The 12,147-nt window shown below is 38.0% G+C and overlaps 1 long non-coding RNA gene across 1 annotated transcript in view; it reads left to right on the forward strand.

The window, feature by feature from the left end:
• Positions 1–9,540, forward strand: part of LOC128248392 (uncharacterized) — a 35,619-nt gene extending 26,079 nt beyond the window's left edge. Inside the window, exon 4 of the long non-coding RNA XR_008264635.1 lies at positions 9,350–9,540. This is a non-coding gene — a long non-coding RNA (uncharacterized LOC128248392). The remainder of the gene's footprint in view (positions 1–9,349) is intronic.
• Positions 9,541–12,147: the final 2,607 nt, after the last annotated feature.

The raw sequence follows: 12,147 nt of genomic DNA on the forward strand, positions 1-12,147 counted from the left end.
AGAGAGAGAGAGAGAGAGAGAGAGAGAGAGAGGTTATGTGTGGTTTAGTTCACTGGTGATCTAAATGAATAGGTACACTGTATAAGTCCTATAATTGGTCATCTGTTAGGTTCCAAGTTCACAGCTGAGGCTGGACCTAGAGATCCATAGTTGGCTTCCAAGTTAGCAGGTATATATTAGAGAAAAAAGAACAACGGAAACCAAGGCAGGACGAGTATCTCAAGTCATTTAGAATATTCAATTAGAGTAAGGTGAATTTGAAGTAATTAATTAAGTAATTAATTATTGGATGTCTTACAGCTGTTTCTGGGATATCCCAAGTGAAGGTTAGCATCTCCATACACTGGGTATTCCATCATCAGAGACAAGGTATGTATGAAAGTTCTAGATAGGGAATTCACAGTTTATAAAGGAATAAAATGATAGATAGAAGAATAAAGAGTAAAACAGTAGATAGAAGATTAATATTCCTTAAGAAACTGTGAATTCAATATCTAGTACTTTCATACATACTCACGTTGTCTCTGATGACAGAATACCCAGTGTATGGAGATGCTAACATTCACTTGGGATATCCCAGAAACAGCTGTAAGACATCCAATAATTAATTAATTAATTAATTACTTCAGGCGCGGGCATGGCGTAGGCGCGGGCATGGCTGTGTGGTTAGGAAGCTTGCTTCCCAGCTGTATGGTTTCGGGTTCAGTCCCACCGCGTGACACCTTGGGCAAGTGTCTTCTGCTATAACCCCGGGCTGACCGAAGCCTTGTGATTGAATTTGGTAGGCGGAAGTTACTGCCGTGTGTGAATACGTCTGTGTAAGTGCTTGTGCCTCTCTCCCAGAGAGTGAGAGGGGGAAAAAACTACCTCGCTTGGCAACAGGTGGGGGTTGGCGGCAGGAAGGGCATCCGGCTGTAGAAATTTGCCACACGAATAGTGCTGCGCATATGTATATACACTTTTATTTTCGAGCGAGATCGTTGCCAGTGCCCCTGGACTGGCTTGTGCGGGTGGCACATAAAAGACACCATTTCGAGCGTGGCCGTTTTCGTGCGGGTGACACGTAAAAGCACCCACTACACTCTCTGAGTGGTTGGCGTTAGGAAGGGCATCCAGCTGTAGAAACTCTGCCAAATCAAACTGGAGCCTGGTGTTGCCATCCGGTTTCACCAGTCCTCAGTCAAATCGTCCAACCCATGCTAGCATGGAAAGCGGACGTTAAACGATGATGATGATGATGATGAAATTCACCTTACTCTAATTAAATATTATAAATTACTTGAGATACTCATCCTGCCTTGGTTTTTGTTGTCCATTATCCTCTAGTGTATGTATGTATGTATGTATGTATGTAATGTATATATGTATGTATGTATGTATGTGTATATGTATGTATGTATAGGCACAGACATGGCTGTGTGGTAAGAAGTTTGCTTCTTAGTCCCACTATGTGGCACTTTAGGCAAGTGTCTTCTACTATAGCCTCTGGCTGACCAAAGCCTTGTGAGTGGATGTGGTAGATGGAAGCTAAAAGAAGCCAGTCATGTGTTTGTGTGTGTGTGTGTGTGTGTGTGTGTGTGTGTGTGTGTATCTGTGTTTATCCCCCATCACTGCTTGATAACCAGTATTGGTTTGTTTACGTCCCCATAACTTAGCAGTTTTGGTAAAAGAGATCAAGTCAATAACTATCAGGGTTTTAAAAAATAAATACTGGGGTTGATTTGTTTGACTAAGATTCTTTAAGGTAGTGCCCAAGCATGACTGCTGTCTAATGACTGAACCGAGTAAAAGATAAAATTTGAAATTTGTTTTATGTCAAGTTATATAACATTACACTGAAGGATTACTCTCTGTACTTTTTAATAGAGTGCACATATTAGCTTATCCCAAAAATAATGGCCGCTCTAAGTGTAGTGTTTTGAAATGCAATTTTATCATAGTATTTTAATTATATTTTAGGTGAATTTTACGTACTTAATAATTGATGTATGCTCTTTAATCATTTTCTACTTATTTCAGACAGAAAACATTCTTGAAGAATAGGCGCCCTTAATTATGAACATAAAAAAAAAAATACCTTCGCTTACTTTTCTTGCATGTGTTCAAACTTGGGCACAATGTCTCCTAAACTGCTGCCAATATGAACAGAGCATGGGGAGAGGGGTCCACAAGTGATCGCATAGTACGAAGGTGGTTTCAGAAAATCCATAGTGATGATGAGAGCCTTGGAGATGAAGAAGGTAGAGGATGGTCATGCAGTTTTGACAATGAACAATTGAAAGCAATTGTTGAACAAAACCCACGCCAAAGTATCAGAGAAATGTCTCAGGCACTTGGTGTTGGTATTGCAATGTTCTCATGCAATCTGCAGAAGATTGGTAAGGTGAAAAAGCTCAATAAATGGGTATGAGCTCAATGAAGATCCAAAAATTTGGTGTTTTGGAGTGTGCTTGATGCTCTTTCTATGAAACACTAATAATCCTTTTCTTGACCAAATAGTCACTTGTGATGAAAAGTGGATCCTTTATGATAACCGTAAATGGTCAGGTCAATGGCTTGATTGTGATGAGTCCCCCAAACATTTTCCAATGTCTAGTGGTCTGCAATTGGTGTTGTCCATTACAGCTTTCTGGAAGCCAATCAAAGCATTACAGCAGAGGTTTGCTGCAATCAACTTGCTGAAATGCATGCTCACTTGCAAAAAATGAGACCTGCATTGGTGAATCGGTGAGGCCCAATTCTGTTCCACGATAATGCAAAGTCACATGTTGCAAGAATGCCACTGCAGAAACTCACAGACTTGAGATACGAGACTTTACCACATCCTCCATATTCTGACCTTTCACCCACTGACTACCATTTTTCAAAGCATTTAAACTCGTTCTTAAGTGATAAAACTTTCAGGTCCAAACCAGAGGTGGAATCAGTTTTCAAAGATTTCTTAACATCAAAGCCAATAAGTTTTTATCAACGGGACATAAATAATCTTGTTGATCAATGGCAGAGATGCATAGATGTTCACAGCTCATACTTTCACTAATTTAAACATTTCTATTGTTAATTTTTCCAGAATAAAATTGTTTCTGAAATTGGCCATTATTTTTGGAACAACCTAATACATTAACTTTTACAAGGAAAAGGTTGATAGTGACTTCAAAGTTTCAGCTTGCTCACCTTCATCAGACTATGATTTGTTGTGGTTCTTTTTGACTGCTTTTTTTAATGGTAAAAACAATTAGAAAGCCTTAATATTTAATCTCCTCAATCCAAACCTTCCCAATATAACCAGAACTAAAATTTCTTAGAAAATTAAAAGCATCAACACTAAATTCAACCTCAGTCTGACCCATATTGGTTTCAAATTTTGGGAAAAAGCCGGCAGTTTTTAGGGGAGGGGATAAGTTGATTACCTCAACTCCAGTGCTCAACTGGTACTTATTCTATCGACTGTGAAAGGATGAAAGATAAAGTCAACCACGGCAAAACTTGAACTCAGAAGGTAAAGACAGACAAAATGGTGCTAAGCACTTTGCCTGACATGCTAACGATTTTGCCAGCTTGCTGCCTTGAGAGCTAGAATAAATTACCATTTCTAATTTATACACCAGACCAGCATTTTTGAAGGAGAGAGCAGGAGTTAGTCAGTGTCATCATTTGTATTCCATAACGATGGAATACAAATTGGATTTATGCAAGGAAAAGGAAAGACTGATGCAAATTATATTGTAAGGCAGTAAGAAAAAAAGTACAGGGGCAGAAGCAAGGATGTTTATTTCTTGCTTGTGTTGATCTAGAGAAAGCTTTCAATAGAGCTTCATATAAAGTGGTACCACAGGCATCATGAGAGTTGAGAATAGAAGAAGGATTGGTTAAGAGTAGTTATGTCAATGCATGAAAGAGTGTACACAGCTGTAAGATTATAGGATGGGTACAGTGATGTGTTTGAAATGATGCAGGAGTGCATCAGGGATCAAGTTCACTATATTAGTAGTTGTGATGGAGGAACTGGCTCAAAGTGTAAAAGTGAGTTCATAGTGGGAGTTGTTGTATGAAGATGCATTGGTGTTAATAGAAAATGATATGCATAAAGAAAAAAATAGGTGGAAGGAACTTATGGAGGCAAAAAAAAAAAATAAAGTAAAAAAGGTATGAAGGTGACTATTGGAATGATGAAGGTGATGTGAGTGGTGAAGTATGAAGTGATGTGGAAATAAAAGGAAAGTGGCTGTGGACACCATGTAGGAATGATGTTGGGATGAATTCCATTAAATGTGGGGTGAGGGTCATCGAAAATGTAGTGGTGTGAAGAGGATACTGACTAATGTGACAGCTACATTATGATTTTTGGTATTTAAGGAAGGAAGATATTGATGGAGAGCATGCAGAGCTGAATCTTGGAGATGTCATGAAGATGGGGTGTGTGAAAAGATTTTGTTATCTAGGAGACATGTTGAATAGAGAAAGTAGATTGCACAGAGTGATGCTATTAAACTGAGAAGGGCATGGAAATACTCTTCTCCATAGGTAATTAATGGAATTCTAATGAGAATGTCCTTGAAACTGAATGAAATGGTGCATACAGCATGTATAAGAAGTGCTATGATTTATGGAAGTGAGATGTGGGTAATGAAAGTGGAGCAGCAGTGATGGCTAGAAGGAATGGTAATGAGAATGGGTTGATGGATGGGCAGAATAGCTCTGACACGGAGAGAGGGACAAACATTGAATTGCAGAGGTGTGACGTGAATAGAGTTATTGATAACTGTTTTGAGAAGAAATGGGATGAGGTAGATGAGTCATGTCCTGAAGAAAGCGGAAAGCGGTTGGGTAAGAGGAGTAATGGAAATGAATAAGGAAATAAGCAGAAGAAGGGGAGACAAAGTCATAGTTAAAAGTGAAGGAAAAGCAAATGAGAAGGAGTCATTTTGTGAGACAGTAGTATAAAAGACTGGGCAAAATAAGGAAGATTGTCAAGGGGGCCACAAAGTCAACCTCTGCTTTAGGAGGGAAAACAACCTTCAAATGCTTTTTGTTTTTGTTGTTGCTCTGTACTGATGCACATATATACATATGTGTGATGCTCGTATATTTGAAAGAAAAAAGAAACCTAAAACCTAAACATATATGCTTAAATAAATAACCATTCTTAAAAAATAGATACACATTACAAAACCATATTTCATATGCCTACACACACATAGCTATGCATAATGCACACACACACATATTTAGATGCACACATATACATATAACTATACACATAAACACACAATTACACACACATTCACATACATATAGGTTCACAAAAATTAATAACATCATACAAATACATACAACTACATACGTATACACATCCCACACACATTAAAGCAACAACAACAATAGCAACTATGACAATGACAACAACAACATGCTGTTGCTGTTGCTGTTGCTGGAGAATATTGGAAAATAAAATAAAATTATAGATAATAAAACACTAAAGAATTATTTGACATTTTTGAAAGTATTGCTGCCTGGAGAGATGTCTAGTTTTAACAGATACAACAATGTGCTTATGCAAATAAATATTGAAGAATTATAGATGAGGCATTCTCTCATTTCTGAACTAAACCCTCTCCAACAATATTTTTTTAACAAAACAATAACAGCAACAGCAGTAGTAGTAATGGTAGCAACAACAGCAATAACAACAACAACAACAATTCCAACACTGCCACTATGTATACAGACATACAAAGATACATATGTGACCATGTCAAATGTATATACATATAAATACAAGGTGCTGTGAATAAACTGTCATGTAAATTACGCAAAAATGAAAATAACACTGACATCTCATTTTAACAGATATTTTTACCAAAATTGCATAAAAATATCATGAAACACTAAGAGTAAATTTATTCAATAAAATTGCCATTGGCTTCAACCACAGCCTCCAGACGACTTCAGAATCTCCTGCAACTCTCCTGGATGGTCTCCTTGTTTAAGTTGGTGAATGCTGCCATAATCCTTGCCTTCAGTTCATCTTTGGTGTTACAAGGAGTTTTGTTGGTCTCTTGCTCAACTGTACCCCTCACATAATAATTACGAGGGCTGCAGTCTGGGGAGTTAGGTGGCCAGATGTTAGGGGTGATGCGGTTACAGAAATTGTCTGACAGCTATGACTGGGTTCTCCTGCTTGTGTGGCATGGTGCAGACTCCTGTTACCAGACACAGGGTCTCTCAGCAGCCACCATCTAGGCCCAGGGCAGCAGCACTTCCTCCAGGCACTTGATGTAGTCCTCTGTGTTGAGTCTGAGGCTGTGTGGGGAGGTGAATAGAGGCATAACGTCACCATCACTAATGATCACTCCAAACACTATGATGTTGACTGGTTGTTTGATTTTTATCACTCTTGGTACATGTTTTGGGGATATAGCAAGTCAACAGTTGTTCTGTGTGCTCACCATCTGTTCATATTGGAGCTTCTGGCATGAATGCCAAGCAGTACAGCATGTTGTTTCCAAATTTCTGGTAGAGTGAATTGTGTCATGGTGCTAGTTTTCTCACATGTGGTGCCCAACTGATCTTACTATACTGTGTAGTTGATAAAATAAAAAACAAATAATGCACATGCCACCTGCACAGGAGCCAGTCCAGCGGCACTGGCAACGATCTTGCTCGAATGTCTTTTCATGTGCCATTGGCACAAGTGCCAGGAAGGCGACGTTGGTAACGATCATGCTCAAATGGTGCTATTTACGTGCCACCGACACGAAAGCCGGACAGCTGGTGCTCTGGCAACGATCACGCTCGAACGGTGCTCTTAGTGATTTGCTGGTACTGGTGTCATCACGATTTCGCTTTCGCTTGCCCCAACAGGTCTTTGCAAGCCAAATTAAAGTATATTAATTACATAAAATACAAAAAATGTATATATGTTTATATACAAAAAGGTCCAACTTACACAGAATCAAAATGATATTGAGAATTAAAGGGGTTGACTAAAAGTATTACAAATCCAACAGTTGTTTCTGGGGACCCAGTGTTCCAAAATAATGTTTGTAGATTGATTCCATCATCTAATGAGACAAGCCTCTATCTTCAGGGAAGAGATCTTACATTTGAGGTGTTGAAAGAAATAAGTTCAAAGAACTTCTACTATCTGTAGATGCCATAAAGCCATCCATAGATTGCAGACGGTAGATTGTAGAAGTATAGTTAATTGAATTGACCCCAGTATACTTGTCTTTTCCTTTTTATTGTTTTGAGATTGATGAATTATATTTCTAACATAAGCATTAAGGTTAGTAACTATGTAGGGAGGAGGATATTGACCCCTGTATAAAATAATCAACAGGAAGTAGTAGTAGAGTCAGGAAAATGACTGTGCCATATCCTTAAAATTTGTCTTGCGTTTTGGCTAGATATCATTAATATAATAGACATAGGCATGGCTATGTGGTAAGAAGCTTGCGGGCAGCAAGTTGTTTGCTTAAGGGCTGTGGTGGGGCAGATTAGTTATGATTAATTGTATTGATGAATTTGATTTGTATTGCATAACTGATTTTGTAAATGATTTGTATTGAAACAATGTTTTTCGAGGGGTTGCCAGTCGGTGGGCGCTGGCGCCCCTCTCATTTTTCATCTGTGTCATCCTACCATATTTTCATTAATGTCTTTGTCTATCCCTACCTTCTGCTACTCCATGTACAGCCTTCATGGCTAATCAAATGAAATAAAGAAGCTAGCTTCACAACCATATGGTTCCAGGTTCAGTCCTGGGCAAGCAACTTCAACTATAGCCTTGGGCCAACCAAAGCCTTGTGAGTGGATTTGATAGTTGGAAACTGAAAGAAGCCCATCAATGCTGGTGTGTTTAGGTTCCTGTAACTTAGCAGTTTAGCAAAAGAGACCAATAAAATAAGCACTAGGGTTAGAAAGTATAAGTGTTGGGGTCGATTTCTTCGACTAAAACCCTTTAAGGTGATGCTCCAGCATGGCTGCAGTCAAATGACCGAAACAAGTAAAAGAATAAAAGAATATGACAAATAAAATATAATCAAACAGGATCCAAAGTCCTTCCTGAGTCATAGACTCATAAGGCTGGTTTCCCAAATTCTGTGGTGTATAAATCCTCACCACTTCCTGGATGGGATGCTAGTCTATTACAAGATTACTCCTTTTTGCCAGCCAAAGCAACATGAAATGAAGATTTTCACTCAAGAACATAACATGTTACCCATTCCAGGAATCAACACCCTAACCACTAAGCAACATGCTTCCAAAATAAAATATAATAATGATTTTTAAAAATTTATGTGCAAGGCCAGCAATTTCGAGGGGAATTGGTCAGTCAATTACATCAACATAAGTATGTGACTGGTACTTCATTTTATTGACCAGGAAAAAAAAGAAAGGCAGATTTGACCTCGGTGCTGTTTGAAACCAGATTCACTGTTCTAAATGTAAGCGGTACTCAAATGTGGGTCTAGGTGATTGCATGCGTAGTGGAAAACACTGGCCTAAATATGTGAACCTTAAGCTTGTATGGTTCTGGTGGTGTTTATGTACGTGCATATAGCAGAACCTCTATTCCAGATATGTCATCAACACTCTAAGGTGGGTCAAGGATATGTGTATGCATACCAGAAGCAATGAACTACTTGTGTGTGTCTGTGGGATGTTTGTATATATGCGTTAGTGTTTGTGTATCATAAGCACTACCACCACTGCTAATATATATTTATTGGAATAAGACAGCAAGCTGGCAGAATTGTTAACACATGGGACAAAATGCTTAGTGGCATTTCATCCATCTTTATGTTCTGAGTTCAAATTTTGCCAAGGTAGACTTTGCTTTTTATTCTTTCAGTTGTCAGGTCATGGCAGGGGATAACTGCAGACACACATACCATGGGCTTCCTTCAGTTTCCCTCTACCAAATCTGCTCACAATGCTTTGGTTGGTCCAAGGCTATAGTAGAAGACGTTTGCCCAAGGTGCCATACAGTGGGACTGAACCCAGAAGTATGTAGCTGGGAAGCAAGCTTCTTATCACACAACCACACCTGTGCCTATAGAAAGATTTTGAATTCTGAATTGAATTGATACAAAAGGATCTTGAATTTTCCCCTGAAAATATGATAGAATACTGCTTAAATCCTTTTAACACAAAAGAAAAAAACCTCAAAAGATAACAACAACATAGGATTTAAGTTGTATTCCATCCTATTCCTTTAAGAAAATTCAAATAAGAAAAGATACCTTCATTTCTTCCGACTAATTTTTCTTTCTGTCATTATTTAACATATAGTTATCATCATCATCATCATTATCATTTAACAACTACTTATTCATGCTTGCAGGGTCAGACAGAATTTGTTGAGGTAGATTCTTTTCCAATCAGCGTGTGTGTGTTTATATCCCTGTAACATAGCAGTTCAGCAAAAGAGAATGATAAAATAAGTACCAGGCTTAACAAAAAAAATAAGTACTATGGTCGAGTCAGTCAACAAAATGTTCTTTTTCAAGGAGGTGTTCCAGTATGGCCACAGTCTAATGACTGAATCAATTAAAAAAAGAAAAACATCTGTATCTAAATAAAGAAAAAAATACTTATATTACTTCTCACTTACTTTTTCTCTATTGTTGCTAACATTCTTGTCTATACACTAACAAGAACTTTCATTCCTGAGTGTGTGGGGGTGGGGGTGTATGCTGTTTTTTTTTTTTTCAATCTTGGTTTTAGAATAGGTATACCATATCTTTGTGTGTCATAAGAGGTGGAAAAAATAGTTGGCATCCAGAGGGGTTGTCCAGCCACAAAATGTACCCCCAGAAGACCCTTCCAACCTGAGCCTATATTGAAAAGCAAGTGTAAAATGATGATAAAAAAATGTTAAAAGAGAAAAATGGTGATAATGCTGATGGTAATGATGATGATAAAATCATGAGAGTAAAAATAGTCAAAACATATTGTTGAGTATAATTATTTGTTGTACACAGCAGGTATCTCCAATTTTGCCCTAAGTCAGCCTTGAATCAACAGACTGATCATCAAAAGCAAAACACGAGGTATCAACAGAGTACAAGTATACATACGTGAGTGTGTGTGTGTGTGTGTGTGTGCGTGTGTGTGTGTATACGGGGTGCATAAAGTATTTGAGGACATATGTTAATTTTACTATAGCAGCATATTTATCAACTTAATATTTTCTATATTTCAGAATTATCAATGGCAGACCCTATAATTACACATCATGGCTATAAAGGCTGACCATAACAATTTAGAAATAGCACAATTTTTAAAAGTTGCTAGATCCTTCATCTACAAAATTCGCTTATTTTAGTTTCCTTGAAGTCAGTTATATTATTGTTCTAAATACATGGGTTGTCATCATTTCTATTCAGCTCTAAGCATATTTCATGTTTTAAAATAACTCAGGATTGTGACTGGAGGCCATGTTGAATAATAGCTAGTGTATGCCCTATGATATATATATAGAGAGAGTGTGTACAAGTTTGTGAAGACAGAAATGTATTACCAATATCAAAACATAAGAGACACTGTAGATGCACTGATACTATTAGAACACCAGAATGTATTCAACAAGTAAAGCAGACCATTGATGACAATCCCAGAAGATCCATGAGGTTGATTGCAAAAGAACACCATGTGTCAGAAGGAACAATTCGAAATATTGTCTACAAAGATATCAGATACAAATCTTATGCGATGAGAAAAGATCATTTCATGTCAGAAACAGTGAAGGAGAATTGTTTAATCAGATCTAAAAGACTCCTGAACAAACTTAAAAATGCAGCAGAGAAAGATGTCATTTGGTTCTTCTCAGATGAGAAAAACTTTGATCAAGATCAGAAAGTAAAGAGAAGAAATGACAGATGGCTATGTGCAGACACTTTGGAAGTTCCAAGAGTAATGCATGCCTCCTCACTTCTTTCCACAAGGTCTTTGAGTAAACTCTGCTGCCTCCATAGATGTTCTGAATACAGTGGTTAAGCCATGTATCGATAATGTACACAATGGAAGACCTTATGTGTTCCAACAAGACTCGGCACCATCACACAAAGCTACAGCAACACAGGAATGGATAGTGGAAAATTTTCATGGCCACATAACCCCCCCCCCACCAAACCAACATTTGACCTATTAGTTCCCCAGATCTCAATCCATCAGACTACTATGTATGGAGCGTAGTTGAGAAAGAGATTAATGAGCACCCTCATAACACCAAAGAATCTCTAAAAACCTCCATAGTCAGAGTAATGTCCAATATGAACACAGACCACTTGATCCTAGCATGTAGGCGATTCAGACCTCGCAGAGAAGCCGTTATTGAAGCTGAAGGAGACTTTATTGAATAAAATGACAAAACAATATGTTTATTCTTATCCTCAAGACTTTATCCAGTAAAAAGGAATTATTGTCTGGTTCTGAGAGTCATTTTTGTGTTAGCATATAACTGTCCTCAAATACCTTATGTACCCTGTATGTATGCATGTATGTATATATATATATATAATTAAGGGTATCTAAGAGATACTACCATACTTGAAATAGCAGCCAAAACTTGACTCTAAAGCCACATTAAATGTTCATACAGGACCACTCTTTGTTTTCTCTCCTGGTGCTGTATGAACATTTAATGTGGTTTTAGAGTCAAGTTTTTGGCTGCTATTTCAAGTATGGTGGTATCTCTTAGATATCCTTAATTATAATTTTAATAATAATTATTACCTTTGAGGTTTTTATTCCCGTGCTGGCCACCTGATAAGATCAGTATTTTAAATAACGATCTTATCCTTATTTATATAAATTTACATATATAGCCAAGGATAAACCTCTGTACCTGGCTTTTGTTGACATGGAGAAAGCCTTTGACAGGGTCCCCCGATCCCTTATCTGGTGGTCAATGAGGAAACTTGGGATAGAAGAATGGTTAGTGAGAGCTGTGCGAGCCATTTACAGAGATGCTGCCAGTAAGGTGAGGGTTGGAAATGAGTACAGCAATGAATTCCGAGTAGAGGTAGGGGTCCACCAAGGTTCCGTCCTCAGCCCCCTCTTATTTATCATAGTCCTCCAGGCAATCACAGAGGAGTTCAAGACAGGTTGCCCCTGGGAGCTCCTCTATGCTGATGACCT

This window comes from Octopus bimaculoides, chromosome 7 (genome assembly GCF_001194135.2).
Source record: "Octopus bimaculoides isolate UCB-OBI-ISO-001 chromosome 7, ASM119413v2, whole genome shotgun sequence".
Taxonomy (NCBI): Eukaryota; Metazoa; Mollusca; class Cephalopoda; order Octopoda; family Octopodidae; genus Octopus; species Octopus bimaculoides.